Genomic DNA, 24198 nt, shown 5'->3' with positions numbered 1-24198 from the left:
GCCAGCGACTCGACAGCTACAAAGAGCCGGGGGCGGGACGGCGGCTGGAGCGGGGAGGGAGGTGACGCGCGGGAGCCGCAGCGCAGAGGGCGGGCGACCGAACCGCAGTGCCCTCCGCTCACCCTCCACTCCCGCCTGCAGGAGGAGCGCAGGGCGCGAGCAGAGCTGGGGCTGGGAACCGTGTGCGTGCACACGCGCGCGCGCACATACACACACACACACCCCAACACATTGCAAGCACACACAGGTTCGCGCCACACACCAATTACATCAAACACGTGAGAGATGCAGAAACGCTCTGGCACACGCAGACTAGTTACACACACAGGCTGGTTTACGCACCAGCGTGGGCAACGTTGCACACACAGACACATAGATGTTTGCACACATTCCTAGTCGATGACACACATCAGCGGTTCTCATTGTCACACAGCCTCGTGCATCCACAGAGTAATGCGGAAATTAACTGCTTCCCGGAGAAACTGCACTTCGGAGTCGCTACTCATTCACGCAACGCTACTGTACAGCCCGCTCGCTCCTCCCGGAACTGCTTAGGTGCTAGGGACGGGCTCAAGACCAGAACAAGGTCCCTGTGCTCCGGGAGCTGACCTTCTAGGGAGAGGGGGCCGCAGCTCAGGTAAGACACACCCTGCGGTGCTAAGGGCCAGGGGAGGATCCGCAAGACAAGAGGACCATGATGGGAACACACCCCCAGGGACACACGAGACAAAGCCACTCTGACTGCTGAGCCAGTGACTCACTCACACTCAAGGCACATGCCAGTGACACCACCAACAAAGGGATTTTCCACACCAGTATCAGAGGCACCAGTATCAGAGTGGGCATCAGAGGTGCCCACTCACACACCCACACCAGAATAAAGGCAGTAGGAATCTGGGATAGAAACACACCAGAGACAAACACAAAGAGACAGGTCACCGCACATATGCACCTGACACTCACCCAGGCCGATGAATAGCCCCTCTGGGGGCACCGCCCCAATGCTGGGGCAGCCTACCCTTGCTGGCCCGGAGTTTGCAGCCTGGGTCTCCCCACACCCAGGGCTCCTCTGACAAGGGCTGGGGGAGCTGGAGGCCTGGGTGTTGCTCTGCTGGATCTTCCCTGTGCTGTCCTTGGAGGCCAGGCATCAGTGTGTGCCTCCTCTAGACCCGGTCCTTCATCTCTCCAAGATTTTCAAGCATAGGGTCCTGAGTCTTGGGGGACCCAGCAATCCCAGCTGCACCCTCTGGACTGGAGAGCAATCTGCTGAAAATCCCTCAGCAGACGAGTCCGGAGATGCAGAGTCAAGGCCAGAGGAGTCCAGAGGTGTAGTCAAGGCCAGGTGGGACTGCAGTGGGGAAACCATCATCCCTTCCCCATCCGATCGGCAGCTCCTCCAGGGCCGGGAGCTGTCCTTTCAGCACCCACCCAGGCTGGTCACAGAGCTGCACATCCAGACTCAGAGATACCCAGTGAGCCTGCTCCATGTTCCTATTTTGTGACTGTTGAGATCCATAGACTGAGGTTTATGGGAACATTGGGTCCATAGCCTCTGATACACCTTCCTTCATGTACTGTCTATGGTGGTTAAACCTGATTGCCAACTTGAATGGCTTGAAAGACACCTAGGAGATTAGTGAAGCACACTTTGGGGTGTGTCTGGGTGAGTCATGAGGGAGTGACCCCTGGAGACCATATCTTGCCCCTGACCTCTTCCTGTTTGACACTCTTCTTCTATGTTCTGCTTCCTGTTCTTCATTAAGTGAGCAACTTTGTTCTACCAAGCCCTTCTGCCATGATGTTCCAAACTTGGAGCTAGCTGACCATGCACTGAACCCCCTGAAACCATGCATCAAGTTGTGGGTGTTGGGTACTGTATCCCAGCAACAGGAAAGGGGGCCTGGAAAGGGGACCTTGATCAGTGCATCATCTTTCAACTTGGAGCAAGCCAGTCTGTGTGGCAGGTAGGAATCCTCTTACTGAGACATGAGGAGAGAGGAAGAGGGTGTGAGACAGCTGCCTATACTTCCTTTCCATGACTGCCCCACCAAGCCTGGGCTTCAGGTCATCCACTCCATGGGTGTCTAACAAGTCCTTCTTCTGTGCTGAAAAGACTGGTGCTGGGGACACAGGTATGTATTATAAAGTTCCTGCCTTCAAGGAGTCAATATTCTAGTAGTCAAGAGAGTGCTGAACACAATACTGGACCCCTGGATCAGCTGTCTCCCACCCACCCCATCCATACCCTGGCTCCTCTTCCTCTTGCCCTTGCACCCCATATAGATTTTTGATCAAGATATATGGTGAATGTTATGTACTTGTAAAAATGTACTAATAAAAAATAAAAAATTGTAAAGCAAGATATATGCTGAGTATTTAAATTTTTTAATTGCAGTAAATGACATATTGTCATGAAACCCCCTCAAATCCTCCTACCTTACTTCCAACATACTTGAACCTATCCTTCTTGCTAGTGCCTGAAGCAGTTCTGGAAATCCTCTTTCATGAGTGTCTTTATGAAGTGTGATAAATACCATGACTGCTGCTGACAAGTACCATCCAATGGAAAGGCAAGCTATTTTTTTTTTTTTTTTGGAGTCAAGGTCTCTCTGTGTAGTTCAGGCTGACCTTGAGTTTATTATGTAGCCCAGGCTGGCCTTCAACTCACAGTGATCCTCCTGCCTCAGCCTCTTGAGTGCTGGAATTGCAGGCATGTGGCACCTTACTCAGCTGAAAGGCATGCTCTTAAAAATATCATTGTGTGTCCTCATCCATCTTATTCACCTGATCTGCTACCGTGAGACTTCTGGCTCTTTCCCAAAGTCAAAATGACCATGAAAGGTAAATGTTTTGAATGGATTGAGAACATCAAGGCAGCCACACCAGGGCAACTAGAAACACTCAGGAGAGGACTCCAGAACTTCCTTAGAAAGTGGCAAGAAGGACAGGACAAGTGTGTCCCAAGCAAGAGGGAGAATTTTCAGTGGTGTTAATGACAATGTGTCTTTTACTAGGATACATTTCTTAGTTTCAACATTCCCCATATTTTCCACTCGCTCCTCATAGGTACCATTTAGTCAGCTCCGGGGTCCAAAGAGCTCCAGGACGTCGCAAGTGTTTTCAGTTTTTCCTGGGAACCCTCTCTGTCGTGTGAACTATTATTCCAGGCACATGTTGGGCAAGGGAGGTTCACATTGAAGACCGCACAGAAATTTCTACAGACATCCGCAGGGATAGAAGTCCATAGAAATGTCAGGGGATCCAAGAATCTGAGTTAGACAGAAGTTTGGAGTCAGTCCCTCTGGTCCAGGCTTGATTCTACCCTCAGCATCTTAGGGCTGCGGTATGATCTCTTAGGCTTTGCGGACGGTGATGGGGATTTCGCTCGTTTTCAGGGAGAACCCTTCTGCTGTGAGAAAGGGTCAGGCAGTTGTCGTGAGTAGGGAGAATGACACAAGGGAGGGGTCTTTATGTCAAATCAAGAAAGGACAGTGGCCATTCCCACCTACACAGTTTACTGAACATCGGGGACCACTGCAGGCATTTCACACAGAGCAGCCCTTCACGCCTGGCAACAGCTTTTAGGGGATCACGTTAGATAAGAAAACTGAGGTTTGGAGAGGGAAAATCTAGAGTCACAGGGGGAAAATGACACTGCTGAGATTTGAGCACCTCCTCCTTCGTCTCTCCACCTCCCCCTTCGTCTCTCCAAGACGCCTGATGAGGGAGCCCCACTGAAAGAGGAGCGAGAAAGAAATGGACATGGGGTGGCCCAAGGGTCTGGATTTGGGGTTAGACTTTGGGGTTAGCTGCCTTGGCAACTAATCATCACACATTCACTTAACACACACTCAAGGCACCCCCTGCGTCACAGACTGTAGTTATCCCTGTCACTCTGCCCTCCCCTACTGGGACAGGTCTAACATTCATGGGGTGCCCACCACACCTTTGTCCCTGATCATGGGGCTCACTGCCCTGCCTCACACACCTTTGGCTCCTTCAGCTGTCTCATGGGGAGATGGCACCACCTCCACCTTCAGGCTGATGTTCTGAGGATGGCAGAACTTAAACCATAGCTGGGGTTAACCTCTGGGGCGGCACACACTGGGGTCCTGCACAGGTGTCCTGGAACCCTCCCCGCACATCTCTGCTCCTCACCAGCAGCGCACATGAGCAGAGCAAGGGAGACCGAGCAAAGCCAGGGGACAAACCAGGAAAGGTGCCCATCTGCTTGCCGCAGGCCAAGCAGAGCCATGTCCGAAGAGACCACAGTGGAAAGCCAGGATGCCCAAGCAACTCCAGCACCCTGACAGTGGTGACCTCCTCCATCCCGTCCTGCCTCTACAAGGGCGTTACTATAACAGTTACACCATGACACTTGATGGGGGACAACACTGAGCTCATCCTCCCAGGCCAGGAAGTCTTTCTGGTGACAGCGGAACACAAGGCCAGGTCAGCTGGCTGCAGGGAGAGGGCAAGAGGTCAGTTAAGCTCTGATTATATTTAGTTTAGGCAAAGATTAAATGAAGATGTAAAAATATTTTCATAGAACAAGGAAAGGGGCACTGAGCTCACTGTCCAGTATGCGCTTCTCTTAGCAGGTCTGCAGCAAGTGGGGCACGGCTGTGCTCCTTGACAGCAGGAGAAAGAGGCTGAGGGGATTCGGCAAGCCGCCTCCTCCTACGTGGCCAGCAAGCGATAAAGATTCGAGCAGGTTTGATTCTAAGACATGCTCTTTCAGCCACCTCCACATCAACACACCAGAGATGGTGGCAGTAACACCCTGGAAGGAGTCCACGAGTCCACGTGTCATCCACGGACAGACAGGAGCTTTTGAGTGTAAAGACTAAAAGGAGAGGATCTGGCTTTTCTGCCGGGTCCAATGTAGTGACAGGGTCTCTTACTATGACAGGGGGACACCAGAGTGAGGAGATGTGACATCGGGAGCAGAGGTCTGATGTTGAGATTTGAAAATGCCAGGCTACGGGCTTTGGAGACTGAGGACAGGGGCCCAAGTTGAAGTAAGACAGAGGACTTCTGGAAGCCAAGAGGCAGAGCACCCCCCACCCAGCCTGCTGCGGAAACCCAGCTCTGACCCACATCAGACGTCTGATCCCCAGAAATGAGAGACAATAAACCTGTGCTGCTTTACATTGCTTTAGCCACAGACTCACGGTAATCCATCAGTACAGTGGCAGGAAACTAATGCAGGAATAGAAGGGATCCTAAAGGGCGCCGCTGCATTATGTGTGCACCCTGCATTGGACGGGAGAGACAGTACGGTGTTCAACACAGAAATGAGGAGTCGATCCTTTGTGTTCCATCGCTGCCTTTGGATTCGCTGTGTTTGTGTTACATCAGGGCTTCCAACACTTTGTGTTGAGACCCAACTGATCAAACGCTGAAAAGGAACAAGACTCTCTAATTATGAAAAAGCATACATTTTAATGTACAAAATTACACAAAGTATACATTTAACCGACATAGAAAAATACATCTCGGTAACAAGAGAAAACCCGGGCCTACTGTACACAAGAGAGAACGATCAGTCAGCCCAAATCTCCAAAACCTGGAGGGAGGCTGAGCCTCAGTCACAGCAGACTGAAGAATCCCGTGAACATCTCTGAGGACTGACTGCTCTGTTGAGTGTGGGCAGAGACTGGGGACAGCTGAGGGCCAGTGACCCGAGGAGGGGTCTGCTGAACATCCAGGGGAGGGGGCTGAGCGGGTCACAGGGCCACACCTGGGCTGCACTGCCCAAATCCTGTCTCGGAGCTGGTTAAGCAGAGCTGCAAGGTTCCTTCCTTCAGGTTTGTGCAGCTTCAAGGTGTGGCGTTATTGTGCTCCTGGGACCCAGAGGGGAAGTACACTGGTGTGTGCTTCACAGTTTTCTTGTGATTTCTTTCTTTCCCTTTTTTTTTTTTTTTTTTGGTACCGGGAATCGAACTCAGGACCTTGCACTTGCCAGGCAGACACTTGGGCCACTGAGCTATATCCCCGGCCTTTTCTTGTGATTTCTGGCCAGGATTCAACCTGGGAGGCGGGAGATGAGGAAGGTTCTGCCACGGGAAACTTGCAAGACCTACTCATGGCCTTGGCCAGGAATGCTCACACCCCTGACCTGCCTGACCAGCGGAAGCCGAGCTGCAGAAGAGACCGTCTCAGGCCCCGACTCGGGGTGGTGGCTCACACAGCACCCGTGCTCACCCCTTCCCTGCCCTCCCTACAGAGGGGCCGAGAGGTGTGAGTGCACTGCACAAATGTGCACAGCCAAGTGCAAACCCAGGGATGTGTGTGGCCCCGCACTCATCCTGTCTCTGGGAGGGGTCCCATCCTTGTCCAAGTTAACACTTCCGACATCAGTGCAGAGGCCTTCATCTCCCATGTCACTGTCCATGCCATAGTTACAAGGCCAAAGCCGTATTATGTTAATTTACCTTAAAATATATTGACAGAGTCAAAATCAAGTTTTCAGCCATGTTCAGCAACCTCATTCCTAAGGGCGAGATTGTCTTTCTCTCCCTTTTTTTCTATCATTGCATAAAAGTGCCAAAGCCTGATGTTTTCAGAGACGCCATCCCCCCAAAAAATGGTGTTTGTCTCCTCACAACTCTGAAAGTTATGTTTACACCAGGCACGCAGGGGTGGATTTGGATGGGAGCTGTGCTTGCTGAAAGTAGAGCAGGGTTTAGAAAGAATCAAATGGGATAAAGAAAACCCAATCCTTCAATCCCACATCTACTGACTTACTGAAGACAGTTTTAGGTGCAATGCATGAATTATCTTTTCCTAGAAATTCTAAAATGACTAAATCTACCAACAAGCCCCAGGGGGTTTTCTTCCACTGCCTCCTGAGGGCTCTGGAGATGTCATTTCAGGGCCATGTAGGAACACAGCTGGCAAATGCAGCCAGAGCTGAATGAAAATCTGCTTCCCTCTGCTGACCCAACTGACACATGTGCTTCTAGAATTTCTATTTCTAGAAGAGTCTGGGGTGCTGGCCACAACGGTCCCCAAGAGACTTGCTCAGTGTGGCTATGGGGTCAGTCACACTCTCTGTGGACTCTCAGGTGTAGGGTAGTGACCGGCCACCAAGGGCCCAGGGCCAGCACGTGTCACATGTGCCATTTCCAAAAGATCGCCCACTCCAAAGGCCTCTAAGGGAGAAGCTCCAGAGAAGACACATGGGCAGAAATACCCCAAAGCTAAGAAGCTTCCTCCTGTGCACATCTTTCTTTCCTAGCGAGAGGGAAAATAAACATGAGTCTAAGCCGCAGGAAACCAGCCATGGATGGGGGGGTTAATTAGCACAGGGCACAGGTGCAGTGAAAGAGACTGTGCTAGGGCTGCAGGCTGCCGGTTCTGTGGAGTTGAGTCCTACAGAGGTTTGCAGAAGGACCTGGTGTGACTGTGACGTTAGGGGGCTCGGAAGGGGCGGGGCGTCCTTCCGCCTTTTCAAACGCTCTGTGGTGAGAATCGCCACCGTGGGATCCAATCTTCGTGTCCTATAAACACCCTTGCAGCCATGGTAGGCAGCAAGAGCAGGGCGCTGGGGACCCCCACCCCCACCCCAGCCTCCCTGCCCTTTTCCTTGTGGGGCAACAGCTGAACAGAGAAGAAGCAGGCGAGTGTCTGAAAGACGTCAAACATGTCTAGCACCCTCTTCTCAGAGGTTGGGTGAGTTCTTGAGATGTTTCACAATCCAGACCTGGGATTTCACTCTGGAATCCAACCAGAGCTGTGAATCTTCCAAAAGAAGCTCAGCAGCCCAAGGAAGAGCAGCTCCACTCAAGCTTAAAAAGTTTGCTCAATAAATTGCTGAATAAAACAAAAAGAACAATACCGAGAGAACTTGGGCTCCCCGCCCTTCACAGGGATGGGTAAGCAGACTCCCACAGTAATCTCATCACAGTGGTTCCTAAATTTCTGCTCAGCTTTGCTGCTTGATTTCACACACTGAGGAAGTAGGTAGGAAAGGTCACAGAGGGGTAGATTAAAACCTCAATCATAAGCCGGAGTGGTGGCATAGATCTGCAACCTCAGCTACTTCCAAGGCTGAGGCAAGAGGATACAAGTTTGAGTCCAGCCAGAGCAACTTAGCAAGACCTGTCTCAGAAAAAAAATAAAAGGAGGAAATAAGTAAATAAATAAATAGGGGGCTGGGATTGTAGCTCAGTACAGAGGCCGTGGATTCAATCCTCAATTCCAGAAAAATAATCAACCATATGAGTCTAGCCAAGAAGTAGTTGAGTGTGGGGCTCAGGGCTTTCCTCAGGAAACACAAATGGCTTCTACCCAAGAGAAAAGACCACTCACACTCAGGAATGTTCCTCAGTGACACTGCATAGACTGCAACCGGCTGGAAAATGAGCTGCTTCCTAGGACTATGATCAGAAAGGACCACACTGGGGCATCCCTGGGGAATCCGTCATAAAAGCCACCAGAACCAGGTTCGATGTGTCTAGGATCAGGGAACTGGGTCATGTGACTGTGGACTGCCAGTAACCTGTTTGAGGTTCAGTTTCCTCCCCTGCAGAATGGGGAAGCACAGGCATCTATGCTAAAGTCTAAGGCCCTTCCCTGCTCTGACAGTGGGTGTTTCTGATCTTCGATGGCCGGCCTTCTTCGGAGGGCAAGGGTATGACCCCTGAGCACATGGCCCTTCTCTGTGGCACAGCCACCGGGCCACGCTGCCTCTGCGTGCTCAGCACCCGCCACACCTCCAGCGTACCTATTTTAAGCATGCTGCCTGGCAGTTCATGGGGAAACGTTGCCATGCCAACCTGCTGGTTGTTGCTAATCATAATCTATGAATGTGCAGTACAGCCATCTGACAAGCAATTCTTTCCTTTAGCCTGGGGACTTTTTCCACATTGTCTTTAGACACATCACCTTGTCCTAAATGGCACACAGTAGGTGCCTAATGAAGTAACAACTGAATGAATGACCTGAATCTGCACAGCACTGAAACCTGCAGAGCGCTTTCCCATACAGACTGTCCACACCACTGCACTGCCGAGGCAGGCATTTGTTACCCCATTTTCCGGGTGAGGAAACTGAGGAAGGGAAGTCGCTCTCGCTGGTCTCAGAGCTAACACGTTGCAGAATTCAGACTGCAGCCTCGTTACTCTGAGTTGAACCTGAATCTTTTTCTCTGATACCAGGTGGTCTCTGTCATCTCTCTAGCATAGGGGAAGTCAAATAACACTGATCCATATATTTATGCAGAATGCAGGAGTCTACAAAATGCCTTTCCATCCATGTCCCCACTTCACTCAGCCAAAACCCCGGCCCTGCAGGAAGGGAACACGTAAGTACTTGACTACCATGGAAAGCTGCTCCAGGAGGGCAGAGATTGGTGTTCTGCCTTCCCCCAGAACCCCAGGGCCTACTGCAGAGCCCCAGTGCTCATCGGTTAGTGTCCACTGTTGAGTGAATGAGTACATGAATGAATGACACCTGGTGAGCGGCCAGCCATCAGGCCAGAGCCTGTGCCCCTGGGCTGAGCCCGTGGGGAGCTGGAAAGCACCTGTTCCTTCCCCAATCTGTGAATACCTGGAAAAGAGACCTTTGTGTTAACCCAGGAGGTAGACCCTTGCTTGGGAAGAAAGACAGAGAACCAGGCTTCTCTGAGCACATACTGCATGCCCGTGCCTGGAGTTCTCATTTCTCCTGGTGCGGGGAGTGCGGTGCTGTGGCTCCATCTACCCTGAGAGGACTTTGTAGACCAGATAGGTGGCTGCCGAGTGCCAAAGCCGGACTGTCCCCCATGAAGTCCCGCCTCTCAAGGGGAAGGCTTGGAGCCCTCAGGCAGTGTCCCAATGTTGGAAGGCAGCACCCAGCAGGACGCTCCACATGCCGGGCCTCAGGGGTCCTGGGGAGGCGATGGGGGAGGCAGGTCCCTTTCCCACCTGCAGCTCAGGAATCAGACGCACACGCCAGGGCGCCAACTCGTTCTGTGCTCTGTTCATGCCTCAGTTGCCCCAACGTGATCTTACAGGCAATGGGTTCCTCGCTCTGTGTCTTCACCTTTACTCTCTCACTTCCTGCCAAAAGGGGAAACTGAGACCCAGAACAGTTGGGGGCCCTACTCCAGGTCACGGGACAGGCAGGCAGCAGAGCTGCAAGTGCAGCCAGTCCGGGCCCCTTCCCGGAGGACATGGGTGAGGTCAGCGTCATCCCGGGAGCTTGGGGCCAGGCTGATGTCCCTCCCTGGGCCTCTGTGTCATCACCCGTACTGAGGTGGGGAGCAGGGAAGGCGTCAGCAAGTCCCAGTCAGTGGGAACAGGCAGCTTATGTGGTGAGCCGAGAACAGGCCCGGGGGTGGGGTGCCCTGCAGAGGAGAGGGAGGGCTGACTTGGTGCAGTTCCAACCATGGCCAGGGAGACAGGGGTCCAAAGTTTTCAGGCCCATTGATTTTCTGGTAGAAGCCAGACATCGGATTTTATAAGAAGTCTTTTGGTTTTGAAAGGTGAACGTGTTAATTCCGGTACTAACAAACACAACAGAGGTGCGCCCACACTGACGTCCACAGCGGCATTATCCACGACCAGCCAAAAGGTGGAAGTGACCCTAATGGATGAGTGTGATACAGCTGTATGGTAGAATACTATGCAGCCTGAAAAGCAGGAAGGGCATTCTGACCCATGCTTCAGCAAGGGTGAACCTGGAGGGGTCATGCTGGGTGAATTGAGCCCGTCACAGAAGGTCCAGTCATGTAGGATTCCAGCAGGTGAGGTCTCTGGAGCAGTCACTCCCACAGAGAAAGAAAGCAGGATGGGGTTGTCGGGGCTGGAGGAGGGGCACGGAGGAGCTGGGATCTAGTGAGGACAGAGTTCTGACGTGGAAGAGGAGGACGTTCTGGGCGTGGGTGGTGGCGATGGCTGCAGAATAATTTGACCGTGCTTGATGCCACTGAGCTGAACACGTAAGTAGTCAAAATGATACGTGGTCTGGTAGGAACATCTCACCACAATTAAACAACGACAAAAAGATGGAAGGCAAACAAGACAGTCTGTGAGCCAGATCTGGCCCTAGGGCAGCCTGTGTTCCCGCCATGGACTCTGGACTTGGGCTGGTCTTAGAGGCTGATCTGTCACATGCTCCTCCTGACCAAAGCTCCAGGTGTTGCTGACCCCACCGACCACCCTCATTCCCACTGTCAGCTGTGTTACAGCGGGGAGGACCTGGGGAGATCAGCCCACAGAGGCTCTAACCGGCAGCAGCCGGCTTTCTCCCATGTCTTCCTGGGGGAAGCTGAACTCTCAAAAGTCCCTGTTTGTCCCTGGGTGCCCTCAGAAGCCAGCCTTACAGTCCTGCAGCTCCAGGAATGCCTGGTTGGAGGGAGCAGTCACCAAGAATCTACCCCAGCCACGGGGTCGCGATGTTCCTCAGCTGCGGGGAAGAAGGTGCTGTGGTGATGGAGCTGCGGGCTGCAGATGCTTTGGGGTGCTGTGATTATCAGAGACAGTTGCTCGAGTAGCACATGTTTAGGGAAGAACTGAGTCTTCTAGGAGCAGGAGCTGGGCTGGGGGGTCCCCCAAGAGCCCCAGAGTGCCCCTGAGCATGAGTCCAGCAAACAGACGAGAATGCAGGGTGTGACAGGGACAGGTCGTGAACTCATCAGGTGTCGGAGGGGGACAGGAAGGCACATGGTCACCTCCACTGTACAGGTGAGGAACACAGGCCCAGAGAAGCCAAGGGGCGGCTGGGAGCTGGCCGGCAAGGCAGAGGCGGGGCTGGACGTCTGGGTTCCCCTCAGGGGACTCCTTTCCACCCAGAGCAGGGGTGCCCGACCACGGAGGTCCCAGGCTCTTCGAGAAACTGTCAAGCCTGCAGTTCCTCTCTCCCTAGATAACCTCCTACACAGCCTGGCAGCCCCACAGGAGCCAGCATGCTGTGGCCAGGGCACTGGCCCAGTCAGGCAAGCGCAATCGTCACACAGGCAGAGGACCCCACGCGGGTGAAGAGCAGGACGGTTGGAGACGGTGTGAGATCTGAGCAAGGTGACACGGTGTGGAAGAGACAGAGCCAGCGTGGTTCTCAGACCCCAGTTTCCTGCCTCCCCTGGGCCAAAAAGTACAGTTTCTAACAGTCGCCAGGCATTGCCCGGGCTCCCCGGTTGGTACCACGCAAGGTAGGAATGCTCCCCGTACATGGCGTGGCCAGGTTGATGGTCATTTGGCTTCTACTTGGCTCCCAGGAAGGAATCTTAATCACAGGGCCACCTCCACTCCACGGGTCCCGTGGGAGCGCTGTCGCACTCTCCAGGGGGCTGCGTTTGCCTCTCTGGGGTCTTCTTTCCTGCAACAACCAAAGCAGGGAGATTAGTCCTGAAAGGAAGCTAGCAACCCAAGTGACTTCTGCATGCAGCCGTGCACATGCACCAGCTTCCGGCGGTGGGGCGGCTCTCCTCCCTCTGTGTGCCAGGACTGCTGGGGGTGCCTGTGCTACAATCTTCAACTGCTCATTAGAAAAGAATCTGCTTGTTGGAATTCACAGACAGAAGCCTTTTGTTTGGGACGTTTTGAATCCTTGATGTAACACAGAGGCTTTACGTGACCCAGCATCCATGCACTTTGTGCAGAAAGGGTTTCCAAAGCCCCGGGCCTGACCCAGAGGCCAATGGCCAACAGAAGGTCAAGAACCACTGGGCCAAAAGAAGAGAGAAACTGAGGTTCAGGATGTGTTTGTTCCTCCGTCCACCAAGAGCTACCAGGCACCTGCTGCATGCCAGGCCCAGCGCCAGGCTGCGGGGTTACAGGCTTGCACAGCAGGCAGAGGGTGATGTAGGAATCGTGGGATGACTGCACAGGCCAGCTGCAGCCGTAAAGAGAGAGGGCAGAGTGAGACGGCTGCAGGGGACCGAGTGGAGGTGAGGACGCAGAAGCACAGCAGGGGGTTGCAAGAAGCCGGAGTGCAGAGACAGGGGAGCTGCACGGCAGGAGGGGTGGGGGACTGTGGGGGTGCTCCTGGGCAGTGCTGGGACATAGTGAGGGCTCTGTAATGAGTCTGGAAGGATGGAAGGGAGGTAAGAAAGGGACACGAGGACCTGGTGATATTTGGGCAAGTGCAGGAGACGCGCAGGAGTTTTATGGGCGGGAAATACAGCTTGGGCAGAGGCCATGCGGTGTGAGACAGCGCAGGCCAGAAGGAGCACAGAGGGCTCAGGTTCCCAAGAGGAGCCTGTGTGGATGCTGTCAGATTCTAAGCACACCCAGGGGATGCTGCAGCTTACGGAGGGGAACCCAGGAAAACTAAAACCCTTTGGAGCTCAACATCCCTGAGCAGCTCCAGGGGTGTCCCAGAATTGAGGCGGGCTGGGCTGTGATGCGGAGTCCATGGGGCCCACGGGGCTACGCAGTGACAGTGTACACACAGCCCCAGCTGCACCCGCACCCGCCACAAGGACTGCGGTGAGGAGACCATCCCAGTGCCACCCACATGGCCCAATCTTGGCACAAAGTCAGATCTTGCTCATTTAGTCTGTTTGTGTAGGTGTTTCCAGTCTGCTTTTCCAAACGTATTTTTATCTCTGCGCACAGCATCGCAGGCTTTTTTGGGGAGGGAATAAGCAAGTTTAAAAATAAACCCAATTCAAATCTTCCATCCTCAGAGGACCACTGGTACCCACACTTCGCAGTACATCAGAATCACTTAGCTTTACAAGACCTCAGATCACCAGGCTCAACCACAGACTCGAGGGTCCAGTGTCTGTAAGGAAGAGCTCAGGAATCTGTTTGCAGTCAGTACTGTACTCCTGCGTTACACTGGGGGGTTATTTCCTGAGGGATCTGAGATTCTCATTGAGCACCTGACATCTAAGTGGCACTGCATTGAGTTATGCCCCAATCTGAGCAGGAGGCCAAAAAGCAAAGTCATTAGAAGCAGCTGAATGATGTCAAACACAAGACATCATCAGTTCTTTGCCCACATCCCAAGGAATGCTGATACTCACACGCTCATTTATCTTGCACTCACCAAGAAAGGAATGTAGCAACTGTTCCAGAATTAATGAATAACATGGGTCACCTTCAGAACCCATGGGGGACACGCACTGATGATAATTCCTGATAAAGATACATTTTTTTAAAAAAGCCACAGTTACAAAGATACATCCTGAGAGATGGTCAGCAGACCCCCAAAAAATAGGAGAAAATCACTTTGGGGTATTACATGGAATACAGGTTCTGGAAAGGACTTTAAAATGAGAACAAGCACAACTTTGACGCGTATATTGTAGGACTGAAAATTGAGTCACTGTCGTAAGACCTCTATAGGCAGGTTAGACAGTAGACTAGACACAGATGGAGAGAGACCGAGAGAACTGAAAGACAGATCAGAGGAAATCACCAGGACGCAGCATGGAGAGATAAGGAGGTATGAGGAAGGGGTTACTCTAGATTAAGCAGTTACCAGTGATGGTCTTACTGCAGAGGTGGCATTTGAGTGGAGGCCCAAATGACAAGAAAACTCAGCCATGGAAAGAAACAGGGCCAAGGGTCCCAGGCACCAGGGGCAGAGTGCACAGTCCCAGAGGGCACACTTGGCAGAGCAGGCTGGTGCATCTGGAGAGCAGGAAGCAGACCTTGCAGCCCCGAGTGTGGGAATCCATGAAGGCCCAGCTCAGAGGTGCAGGTGACATGAGCGGTGCTGCAGCTGGTGGTGAAAAAGGACTTTTTGTTTTGTTTTGTTTTTGTTTTTTTGAGACAGGGTCTTGCTATGCAGTTCAGGCTGACCTTGAAGTCACTATGTATCCCAGGCTGGCCTCAGACTCACTTCGATCTTCCTGCCTCAGCCTCCCGAGTGCTGGGCTTACAGGTGTAGGACTTTCTAATGGTGAGAGCTGACCACACACCCACTCACTCACTGACCTGCTCATTCATTCGCTCACTTGTCCACCAACACCAGAGAGAGACTGAGAGAACTGAAACCAGAGAACTGAAACCTCTGAGCCAGGCAACCTGCTCAAGGCCAGGGGCCATGCAGAGAGGAACCCAGACCATGTGTCCTAACAAAACAGACCAATAAACAAACCTCAGTGCCGGGTGGAGGGAACTGCTGTGGGGAGCAAGAACGGGGCCGCAGAGCAGACCCAGCAGAGGCGTCAGGGAGGAAGCGGGGAGCTCACAGCACTGTGGTGTGGGGCATCACAGAGGACTCCTGCGCTGGGGGAGAATTTAACTAGGGACCTGCAGGGCCTCCCAATCCCGTGATGAGTGAATTTGTACAGTGTGTTGGCGTCCACAGGACTGGGGAGGCGAGAGCAGCCCAGGAAGAGGAGGTGGGAACAAGTGAGCAGGCGCTGGCAGAGAGTCTAGGCAGGGAGGCGGCCACACAGCGGGCAGGGAGAGGCCTTGGGGTATCAGAAAATGAGGCCAAAAACGGGGACACCGGTCCTTGCCCTACTTAGTTCCAGACCCTTGTGAAGGAAGACAAGAGCTCCTGGATGGCAGAACACAGGATGCCAGGAGAGCGGTACAGACGTGACTGCCCTTGACACCAACCCCAAGGTCACGCAGCTCCACGGGGATGCACAGGGGACCGAGAAGGCCAGACCTGGAACTGCTGGGGCACTGTATTTTGTCCCACCCTGATCTGTCAGTCAAAGCAGAGCTGACCTGACCCACTTTGCAGATGAAGAGCACCTGGAAGAACTGGTCCCCTCTCCGTTCTTCCTTCCTGTGCGGCCACCCCTGGCCGCCCACTGCCATCCTGTGCCTGGACCCCAAAACAGCTTCCCCACAGGTCTCTGCTGCAGCCGGATCCTGCTCCATCCACACAGCAGCCAGAGCTGCTAAAAAGTGATCACATCCCTCCCTGGTCCCTCCTGGTCCACGTCTTTCTCTGCTCTGAGACGTTCCCAAGCTCCGAGGGAGAGGCACCAGTACAGAATATTCTGCAAGTCCAGCCCAGCCCACTGCACCCAGCTGCTCTCTGGAAATGAAGACCATTGCAGTCACACAGCGGCCACACAGTCTCCCTGCAGACTGAGACACCATGCATGGTGCCAGGTACCCAGCGGGTGGGTGGTGAGTGCTCCGGGGAGGATGGCAGGCCAGTGGCTTCTCTCTTTAGCTTCCTTCTCTTCTTGCCATTTGAAACTTACGGTCTTCCGTTCCCTTTGATACTCCCTCGGGTGTACGTCCTGGGCCAGAAATAGCTTCGCTTTTTAAGTGTTCCTGGTCTGTGAAGACCAGCTTGGTCAATCAGGCTAAACTCTGCTCCAGGCGTGCTCTGGACACTGCCAAGGGCTTGGGGCAGGCGGCGAGGCGGAGTGTGTGCTCCCAGGAGTACATGGCTTCCAGAACAGAGGCGTGCCAGCCTCCCAGGGCACAAGAGTCATAAAGAGGGCGCCTGCAGGGTGCAGGCGAGGAGGCCTATTGGGGAGCATCAAGGGGGCGCCTGTCCCCGGGACCCAACATGGGGGAATCAGCTGGCGCTCCGGCAGAAGGAGCGGGCAAAGCGTGTTATCCGAGTCACAGGACAGCCACCCTGCACGACACCCGTCTTCCAATGGCCACCACACCAAGTCCTCACAGCTCCCTATGATGTGTGCGAGTCTTTCCCAGGTGCAGATGGACCCCGGGGCTGGCAGGAACACATCCCCAGGGACCCTTGCTGCAAGTGGTGGTGCTGGGATTTTGAGCAGATCTGTGGGACTGCAGGACCCACATCCTCATGGAAGCCACAGAGAAACACAAGGGACACAGCCTCTGGTGGACGAGAAACAGTTCATAGGAACACACGAGGACAGATCAAACCCGACACACGTCATGCAACTCTTACCGCAAGCAGCCCATTTCCCCAGGAATTACTCAGCATTTTGGTGGTAGGTAAAGGGAATCACATGTAAAATTCATGATTTTTCCAAACAAAAGCCTTCAAAATCTAAGCATCAACACAGCCTGCTCCATCTGGTCACTAATTTTTATTTTTCCAATGATGTCTGTGTTTATGAGGCACACAATGCCATAAACAGGTTTGGTGTGAATCTCAGGGTTTTAATTAGCATAGTGGTTATTCCTGCAAAGTCATCTAGAATACATCCTGTATAATTAGCTGAGAAAATATAGCCCAAAGGGAAAAAAAGGCCCCCTGGTAATGGCCCGCTTAATCATGGCTAAGCATAGGACAGCTTCTGGGTTCTCCAGCCAACGCCTTCTCTGCTCATCTCGGGTGGCATTCATCGCAAAGCTTCTTTGTCTCCAGCCTTGGGCAAGAACTTATTTGGGGCTCGGGGAGAAATAAGATGAAGTCACCCTACTTGGGCTGCCTTTTTTGGGGGGCTGCTTCCCTACTGAACTTGAATGTGGTCTTACCATGTCACTATCTCTCCAACAGATTTCAGTAGGGACAATAAGGTTCTTCCTGCTCTAGGCCTACTGAACTTGTGGGGTTGTTGGACCCTTCTCAAAGCCAGATCCCCAGCCCTGCTGAGGCACGTGTGAAAGATGGCTGTTCAAACTCTACTTAGATCCATTTTCTCCCGGGGAGCTTATTACCCGAGCCTGGGAAGCCTGCTCCATTGGGCAGCTCTACCCACTGGGAAAGCCATCTGTGAGCAGTGTTAAAATGAGGCTTGCTAGGATGTGTGCAGAAGGAATACTTCATGGCATCCAGGGTACACTTACAGAGAGAGGTCTCTCTCCTGACATGCAGAGCTGGTTCCAGGTGACTCCTGGCCATCCTGTGGCTCCTCAGCATGGACAGAGAACACAGTGAAGGCTGGCTTTGCCTTCTCCTTCACGGAGTAGTGTGATCCCTTTGATCTCCACCAAGTTGAGGACCAGAAGGGCTGCCTTGCCCTCTCAGGCCCCAGTGAGCACAGCAGAGGAGGATGTGGTAGGAGCTAGTAAATGTTTAAGAACTGACTCTCAGACAAATGCAGGCCCAGTTTTCAGCATCTGCACACTTCTGTGGTGTAAACACTCCCGCCACCCCTGATTTCAAGCCACTGACACAAGGTTACAGAGGAGTTGGTAATAAATGTACACAAGTGGGTCTCAAAAGCCAGAAGGAGCTTGCTCCAGCACTCTGTGTGTGTGTGTGTGTGTGTGTGTGTGTGTGTGTGTGTGTGTGAGAGAGAGAGAGAGAGAGAGAGAGAGAGAGGGAGAGAGAGGGAGAGAAACAGAGACGGGGGGGGGAGGTATATCCATGTAACAGAATGAATGAATGCAAGCATGAACGAGATGAGAGAGGGACCCTAGTTTTGCAAAGTGAGAGGAGGGAACTGGAAAGAGCAAACTACACAGCTTCAATACAACTTTAGGAAGAAAGCCAGCTGGGATCAGTGTCAAAAGCATTTTTAGCAGTGTCTCCAAATTACCTTCAAGGAAATATGTCCTCTCATGAGTGGCATGATGGCAAAGTTGCCTGTGTCCTAACAGCTACCAGGGCGTGGGTTGTAGGCAGCTACAGAAATGTCCCAGACACAGAGACAGCAGCCTGGAGGGAAGAGTTTACCGCTCACAGACTAGGGAGGAGGAGGAGGAAGCCTGGGTGGGTCTTCCGGAAAGCAGTGGGCGAGCTGGAGGCGGAAGGAGGGAGCAAAAGCTGCTCCAGGGCTCCTCTGAGGAATAAGTGAGGCATGGTAGGCAGCTGAGCGAGCCCAGGATTGGATGGTCGGGAGGACGCTGGCAGCTTCAGGCCAGAGGAGGCTCACCCTGACCCCAGGGTTACATGGGTCAGAGGAGGCCTCGATTCGCTCTACTGAGGTCAAACAAGGAAGCAGCAGGGTGCTGGCTCTAGGTTGTGCCACGTGGAGTCCCCGGCTGCCTTTCCGCCTGTAAGCCAGCCCTGCCCAAGGAGGCCCTGCAGAGTGTCATAAAATACAGAAAACAAAAAACAGGATTCATACAGCCAGCCTCAGAACTTACTCCCCAGGTTACCTTGGGCAAGTGATGGAACTACTTTCCTCCTCAATTTCCCCATCTGCACAGCGAGGACAGTAATTCCCACCCACAGGGCGGCGCAGAGAAGGGATCTGCAGAGGCCCTTGAAAACAGCAAAGCTGGATTAGCAGAGACTCAGGCTACAGCACCTTCCCACTCGGCTGCACCCCTGCGGCTTGCACAGATCCTGCCTTGGCAGACAGGCAGCCCCTGTTCAGGCAAAGGCAGAGGGTGTGGGCGTGGGTGCTGTGTGTGGTGTGGGAAGGGCGTGTGCAGCCTCCACGGCATATGTGGTGCTGAAAACCTCAAGATGAAATGCTCTTTCCTCAACATGCCTTAGTCTGTGTTTCGATAGTGAGGTTCATGGAGACCATTTCCGCTTTCCTGTTCTTAACATTCTGCTCTAATTGATGGATTTGTTCAGTTGTCGGGGCTCTGAATCTCATTACACTGGGGCTCTTGGGCATATTGATCTTGTGTGGAAATACAGCAATAAATTGTTCCGCAGGCCGCCCGGAGGCAGCAGGAAAGCAGGGCAACGTCACTGTACGGTATTGTCTGCTTTTAATTCAACTTTCATCACAAGCTCAGTTTCCAAGCCAGCAATAGGTATCAATGGTTTTGAAAATGTTTCTTCTCTTTAAGGTAGTAATTTCACTCCTGAGAATCAATCTCCCAGAAATGGCCTTCTATGAAGACAAAGATTTATATACTATGATAATCAGCATGGCATTTATTTTATAAGAAAAAGAAGCAGCCCGAATACTCAAGAATAGGCATCAAGGAAGTTTTGCGTTATGAAAAGTGAAGTTTAGGCAGACAATGTTACCATGGAGGAAATGCCTACAAGATGAGGCTAGATTAAAATGCACCATATAGATTGCACATTGATTATGATCATAAATATTGGAAGGAAATTTCCCCACAAAACAACATGGGTGTCTTGGTTACTTTTCTCTCGTTGCTGAGACAAAGTACCTGACACCCAAAATTAAAGAAGGAAAGGTTTATTTAGCTCACTGTGTGCGGAGGTTTCAGCCTATACTTGGCTGGCTCCAAGGCAGGGTGACACAAGGCACAGGGTAACAGTTCATGGCAGCAGAAGACAGCAAAAAGCAACAAGAGCAAAGAGGAGAAGTGGCGGTAAGCAGCCTCTTTCTCTCCCTTACATTGTATGCAAACTATCAGCCCCCAGGGCGGGTGCAGCACTCACCTCCATAATTCCAATACTGGAGCATAGATCAACCATAAACCCTAGAAGCCCACCCCATGACTGCCTGGGGTTTTGGGGGGACATCCAGATAGAAACCCTCACAATGGGCCAAAGGTTGATGGTGATTTCCTTAATATGAATTTTGATGTTTTCTTCTTAACCACTTTTCTTTATTTTCTATTTTTTTCTGAAAACAAACACATATCACCTAAAATTAAATTGCATAATTTGAATTTTTTACTGGCTAGCTTAGTAAACTATGGCCTTTCTCACAAAGCCAGCAGTGGAAAGAATGTGTACATTTGTACTGTTCCCTTTTCCCTTGTTAGAAATGCCTAGAGGGTCTCATATCCTAGTTCCTAGTGTGGTTTTGAAAAAAAATTATTCAGTATATGTTTGCAGTACATAGTGATCACATTCATTGTGGGGAGTTGGTCCATGTACACAACACATCTTCATTCTTTTAACTGCCTCTTCCCCAGCCCTCCCTAGTGTTAGTAATTTGTACTCCATCTCACTTGGGCTTGTTTTACACAGCTGAGTCAGTAACTTAATGCAGCCTAGAATTTGCTCATGCACACAAAAATGCAAATAAAACCACTTCCATCAACTAAAAAAAGTCAGATCCAGGTGCCACCCCGGTCCATTTCCGTACCAGAATCAATTCTCCCACCTTTCACACAAGCCCTAGGCTCAGCTGACCGTCCCATCACTTTCTAGATCCACTCAGCAGCACATGAAGCAGTCACTCTAAATTCTACACCGAGAAATAGCACTCTTAGGTCTGAAAATACTTCTGGTGTCCTCCCAGGCCAAGTCCCTTCCCACCACTCCACCACTATCATCCAGACAGATCTGTCCAGAAGATCCAGTCCTGAAACATCCCCTTCCACCACCTGGCTTACGAAATGGGGATAAGGACCCCTTCTACCTTATTGGTGGGAATGTAAACTAGTACAGCTACTATGGAGATCAGTCTGGAGATTCCTCAAAAATCAAAAACTAGACATTCCATTCAACATAGCTATTCCCCTTCTAGGTATCTTCCCCAAAGGGTTACAGACATTGAAGTACAGTGATCCATGTGGCATATTTATAGCAGCACAAGACATAATAGTTAAATCTTGGAAGCAATCTATATGTCCATCAAAATGTAAATGGATAAAGAAAATGGTGTTTACACACAGTGGAGTACTACTCTGTCTTAAAAAGGATAAACTTGAACCATTTGTAGGAAAATGGATGCACCTTGAAATCATGTTAAGTGACATAAATGAGACACACAAGATGAAACATCACATAACTTCTCTTATATGAATAATCCAAAGTGTAAATGATTTTTAAAAATAAAAGATAGATAATAGGAAATGGGGAGACAGCTCTTGCAAATGGGAAGGGGATCCAGAGTCACAGGGAGGGGTAGAAGGGGAATAAAAAAGAATTAAAGGGTGTTAAGGATATGCACCTTCTCCCTAAGGTGCAGATGAACATTACGTACTGCAAAGACACAATAAAAATTTTTAAATGGTTCTCTACAGCTACCTTAGGTCCTCCTCCCTCTTGCCTGTTGAGATCATTGTTCCTATCCTCCCACGCACTCAAAGGGGCAGTCATTTCCAGTCCCTATCACTGCCAGACAGTTTTCTTAATACCATTATGCGTACTCGGGCTACTGGGGAAAGACACAATCTGTGGGCCAAGCCACAGCTATTTTCAATCTCTTTTCCCCTTATCGCATCCTACTCTACAGGTTGGAAAGGTGGCTGTTGGCTTTCAGGTAGAAATAGCCACACTTATGGACAGATCTGGTCAACGAGATACAAAATACATCCCCTAGAGCCATCTAGGAAGGACTGGCCTTCTCCTACGCTCTTGACACAGATGAGAAGCCTGCAGCTGTGGGAGGTGCTGTACCTTGTGACCACGAGGCTACAGCCACCAGGAAGCAGAGCCACAGCAGAAGACGGTGAACCTGAAGAACAGAGGGCACCTGGGAGCCGCCACACAGCCCTGAGGTCAGGCACGGGCTCCTGCGTGAGTGAGGTGTGAGGAGGCGGTGCATCGCCCGTCCCCACAGCCCTGCGTCTCCTGCCTGGCTCCCTGCGCTGTCATGCATGGGAGGTGGAGAGTCTAGCGCCCAGCTCGATGTAGGATCCTAGCCCATGTCCTCCCTCCCTTTCTCCAGAGTACTCAGTCTGGGCTACGCTGCCCATCTGTCGTTGAATGCACGGTACTTAGAACCGAGTACTTTACTGTGTTACACCAGTTCACATATCTCCATGCACAAGTGGGCCACCTGTGAAAGACTCCAAGCCAAAGTCGGCCAGGCACAAGTGAGGGTTTCCGGCAGGTCAAGGACTGCCGCCAGGAGGCTGGATGGGCTATCACCATCTTCCTGCTTCCCTCCAGCTGCCACGGAAGACTGCCGCAGTTGTTCTGGAAGTCCAGGCAGAGATTCCGTTTCCCCATGAAAATTTCTCCATGAGCTCTGATTGGCCTGCCACAGGTCAGGTGTCCTGCTGTCAGCCAATCAACTGGGGGGGGTGTCACGTGACACAAGGGTCGCTAGGATCCAGGCACTCAGAATGCGCTCTGCCTCTGTGCTCAATATACGGAAGCAAGCGCACCGGGTGGTCTTGGTGTGGGGTGCCCCCAAATTCACAGCCTGAGACCAGGATGTGGGTGCTGATGGGCACAGGAGCGAGTGAGGCACCAGGTGAGGCAGGGAAGGCAAGAAGCAACATCTGAATGGGTACTGAGGTCGCTCCTGCAGCCACGGGATCCTGACCGCACAGGCCTTGCAGATTTCCCGCCTGGAGGTCGGAAGCTGGTGTGGGAGGTGGGTGAGCTCGCCAGCTGCAAGCTGAGGGGGAGGCAGGCTCAGGAGCTGGGGTATCAGGCCCCAAAGCACCTGCTGCGCAAGAGAGCAGGTGTGGGTCCAGGCCCGGCTTTCCTAGAAGATGGAAACTAGACTGACCCCTGGCCTGGGAGAATGAGCCCTAGCATTTCCGGCCACCCACACCCTGCTCACCTTACCAATCAACACAGTGCTCTAATCTTACACCTGCTACATCTTTATCCTCGCGTTACAGGTGAGGAAAGCAGATCTGCGGTGGTCCACGGCCCAGGCTCCGAGAGCCCGAGACTGTCCCAGAGATTTTCAGCCACAAGGAAAAGCTGAATGAGATCTGGTCTCTAAGGGCCTCGGAGAGGCGGCCTGGTTTACTCAGCCCTGCAGGGCCAGGCTGGGGTGGACAAAGCTCAGTGTTTTACCCATTACAGTGAAATGCGTCTGCGAACTGCAACATGCAGGCAAGTATAAGTGGGAAATGTAAGGGATCCTTCAAAAAAGAGTAATGACCTTGAGCCCACAATTCAGGAGCGTCCAAGGGCGTCCGTCCCTGTTTGCAGGGGAAGCCACGGTGCATTCATTCCGGAGTCCTGGGGGCCCACCTCCAGTCCCAGAAGGGTTTTAATTATCCAGCACTCCAGCGTTTCAGCTGCACCCGCCCTACGCCTTGATTTGCACGGGTCATGGGAGTCACGCAGCCTTGGACTCCCATAAATCATCCCAGGCCTAGCAGTGGGCGGGGCGGGGAGGGACGGGGTGGCCCAATCGGTGCAGAGTGCGATGAGACACAGAGGGTCATCCATCAGAGAGCCGGCGGGACCCATGCAAATGAAGGCCCCCAGGGCCAGGCACCGAGGGGAAAGGCAGCCCTGCGAGAGAAACCACGTGGTCGCTGTCTTCGGGAAGAAGACCCCGGAAACAGGGGCGCCCACAGCTGAGCCACAGAGAGGAGCGGAGAGGAGAGGCCCCTCCCAGGGTGCCTGTGTCGCTGCAGAGCGGGCTGGACTGTGCAGGCTCCAGGCTCGCACTGCGCATTTCACAAAGAAGCTTTACGAGGGAAGAGAGCAAAGCGCGTGTCCGCTGGGTTTGTGACTCGACTTTTCCCTGCCTCCGCGTCCCACAGGGACACTAAGAGTCTGACAGCCGCTCCCAGCCCTGCCGCGTTTACTCCCCCCTCTGCAAGTGGCTCCTGGCACTTCCCGGGGGTTGGGCGGGTTCCTGCTTGGGAGATCACCTGCCTG

At 52.4% G+C, this 24198-nt stretch overlaps 1 protein-coding gene across 1 annotated transcript in view; it reads right to left on the bottom strand.

The window, feature by feature from the left end:
• Nucleotides 1–5496: 5496 nt before the first annotated feature.
• LOC102010294 (chromosome unknown open reading frame, human C4orf50) overlaps nt 5497–24198 on the bottom strand; it is a 93961-nt gene continuing 75259 nt past the window's right edge. The window contains exon 11 of the mRNA XM_005408860.1: nt 5497–12303. The gene's annotated coding sequence lies outside the window, so the exon portion shown is untranslated. The remainder of the gene's footprint in view (nt 12304–24198) is intronic.

Source organism: Chinchilla lanigera, unplaced genomic scaffold (genome assembly GCF_000276665.1).
Source record: "Chinchilla lanigera isolate Chin_1 unplaced genomic scaffold, ChiLan1.0 scaffold00113, whole genome shotgun sequence".
Lineage (NCBI taxonomy): Eukaryota > Metazoa > Chordata > Mammalia > Rodentia > Chinchillidae > Chinchilla > Chinchilla lanigera.
The sequence above is the reverse complement of the archived record's forward strand: the minus strand, read 5'-3'. Positions and strand labels throughout refer to the sequence as shown.